Source organism: Arachis ipaensis, chromosome B04 (assembly GCF_000816755.2).
Source record: "Arachis ipaensis cultivar K30076 chromosome B04, Araip1.1, whole genome shotgun sequence".
NCBI lineage: Eukaryota > Viridiplantae > Streptophyta > Magnoliopsida > Fabales > Fabaceae > Arachis > Arachis ipaensis.
The window spans coordinates 105,226,603-105,229,824 of NC_029788.2; the positions used below are offsets into that span (position 1 = coordinate 105,226,603).

The 3,222-nt window shown below is 33.4% G+C and overlaps 1 long non-coding RNA gene across 1 annotated transcript; it reads left to right on the top strand.

The window, feature by feature from the left end:
• On the top strand, nt 2,404-2,593 carry LOC110270738. Its single transcript, XR_002360375.1, has 2 exons — nt 2,404-2,464; nt 2,545-2,593. It is a non-coding gene; the product is annotated as an uncharacterized LOC110270738 (long non-coding RNA).

Genomic DNA, 3,222 nt, shown 5'->3' on the forward strand with positions numbered 1-3,222 from the left:
GCGCTCATCATTATGAACGATTCTTTTTCTTCTTTCTCAATCAAAACCACAACCGTCGATATTCAAGACGCATTCAAAAACTCTGAAGAAACTTTTAAACTTCTCGCCAACAGTCGACGAAATCAACAAACAAACATCAAAATCTCCATAAAAAAACACCAAAAAAAAGAAGAACCATTATTCAAGATTCTGTTTCACTAATCTTCTAGGTTTTTCACATTTCTCTTTCTGATTTTGAAAATGAAGCATCATATCATCGTATTTCTCTTTTATTAAGTAGATTCATTATATGTTCTTGGTTTAAAGTAGACATTAAGGTTCTGGTGAAACTGTTCAAGTCGGTTATACTATTTTACGTACTTTTAGTGAATGGTTTGACGTGTTTTTTCATCTATTTTTGTGCATGTTTGCATGTTTGGAAGTGAGTTTGTATATATATAAACTTTGTACTGTATTTCAAGTGAACTCATATTTGGGCGTATATAACCAATTTTTAGTTGTATATCATCGAATTCGAATGTGACTAGTGCTTTTAGTGAAATTTTGAACTTAAATATCATTTTGAACTCATATAACGTTATGTAATTCAAAAACAAATTACAGGTGTATGTGTCTAGTACATATATCAAGAGCATTCAAGTGTAACTGGTGTTATTGTACTTGTGTTTGAGCTTGTAGTGTCATTGTATGCATGTTTTAGTTGACTTTAATATCATTTTGAACTCATATAATATCATGTAATCGAAAAAATAATAATGTGTATAGGACTGGATTTGAGTGTATGAGACTGGTATTTGGGTGTATCTGGCAGTTATTTGAGTATATGTTGCTGGTATTTGGGTGTATGTGACTGTTATTTTTACACACACACACACAAACAAACAAACAAACAAATGAGCGAGGCAAAGAAGGTCATCGTTCACGAATTAGGATTTGTTGGTCTCATGCACATTCCGCCTATGAATGTGCCACATAAACTATTGAAGGAGTTGGCTAATTCTTTTAATTTGGACAAAAACAAATTGGACACAAGGCATGGTTCGTTGAAAATTAAACCTAAAAAAATAGGAGTTGCCCTTGGCCTCAATGCATCAGGTAACTGATTACAAAAAACCTTTATACTTGCATTTTGTAATATCTTATTCTGATCTCATGTAATTAAGAAATAAATTTAGGTGTATATGGCTGGTATTTTGGTGTATTTCAAGTGATTTGGAGTGTAATTTATTTTCTTTTTTATAGGAGACCTATTTTCTGATAAAGTGAGTTTTAAGGAACTTTCTGAGGAGAACAAAGAGATTTTTAGAAGGTTCCAAGGAAAAACATTAAAGAATCTGACCGATCAGATGATGGATATCGGTGTTGACAACGATCAAGATCGCCTAATGTTTAAGAGGATTTTCATCATCTATATTCAAATGATGTTCTTGTTACCAACTACGATAAACAAAGTATCTCCTATCCACCTGGTCCAATTTTTCGAATGGACAACATAACGGAGTGCAACTGGGCCAGCCATGTCCTCAATTTCATCATCAAAGGCATAACCAGTTACCGTTTGAAAAATAAAAATTCGATTGATGGCTGCCTCTATGCCTTGATAATAGTCTATTTTCATCTAACAAAAATACGCAGGCAAGAAAGGAGAAGCAATCCTTGGACTACCCTGGATTAGCCATTGGAATAGGGAGCTACTAGTTGCGAGGATCAGAGTACAAATTGATGGTCATATGGTAACTGAACAGAATACCTTCTCTAATTTGGGTGTATTTTATTTATGCAGATGGTGTAAACTAACGTTTCGACTGTTTTTAGGGCATCGTCAAGAAAGCGAAAGTGAAAAATAAATTGAAGAAAATGAAAGAGAAAGAAAAAAAGAAAAAGACAAAAAAGAAGAAGGTAAGTTCATCCGAGAGTGATTCATCGGAGAATGAACTTGCTTTTTCCTCTGAGTCTGAACAAGACTTAGAGGAAGCAACAAAAAAAAAGAAAATAACCACAAGGACAACTAAAAAATAAGTAATATTTTTGGGTGTATTTTGTCATTTTAGGGTAATTTTTGCTAATGATTGTTTGCGCTCTCCGGAATGGTATCCATAAAAAGGAAACAAATTTTGGAGGATTCCACTTCAGAAAGTGAAAGTGAATCTGATGATAAGTAAGACTATGAAATTGTCAATGCATTGCTTTCTTTTCTATTTATTATCAAAATTTGATGCATTAACAGAGTGTTTCTCATTTAATTTCAGAAGTGAAGAATCGTTACCAATAATAAAACAAAAATCAAAGAAAAAAATTCAGACTCCACCCAAAAAGCATGCATTGCTTTCGAGAGTATTTTATCATCAATTTTGTTGTGTTTGTCTGATTCATAATTTTTTTTTATTTCCAGAACGCAATCTGAAAAAAGAAAACACATTGTTGAGGATTCGTCTTCTGAAGAACAAATTGAATCATATGATGTGTAAGATACTTTGTAAAGCTATCTTACCCTTTATCATGAAAATTTTATTTGTTAACATGTTCTTTTACATGTACTGTCAGAACTGATGTAAGAACTGAAGAAATAGAAGAATTCTTCAGAGAATCAAAATAGAAAAAACCCAATGAAAAAGATGCACAGGAATATGTTGAATTTGGGTGTATATTGTCGATTTTAAGGTGTTTTTTGTTGCTGATAATTGTTTTTGCTTTCCCAGGATGAAGGAAGATGGGCTCCCATTGACAGAAGGTCACTATGACTCATCCGAAATGTAAGATCCTTTATTTGATAGAATTTTGAGATCCTGATTTAATTAAATAGTATTTTTACTAAATGATGTTTATTCTGTGCTTAGAATGTTGGAGGTGAACTTAAGAAGTGAAAATGATCCTGTGTTTCAAACACAAACGGATCAAAGCAGCGTAAACAAACCCATGGATAGCATGTAATTTCTATTTCTAATAAAATTTGCTTAATTCTTTTGTTACTGGTACACGAAATTGTGATCTCTAGGCTCGAACAAATCCTGGTAATGGCTCCAAAGCGTCAATTCTTGGCCAAAGTATGGACTATTATATATTGCTGGAAAGCCCTGGATGTCTACTTTCCAACGCAATTAAAAGCGCACCATTTCGAGTTCTGTAGCTCCAGAAAATCCACTTTGAGTGCAGGGAGGTCAGAATCCAACAGCATCAGCAGTCCTTCTTCAACCTCTGAATCAGATTTTTGCTCAAGTCCCT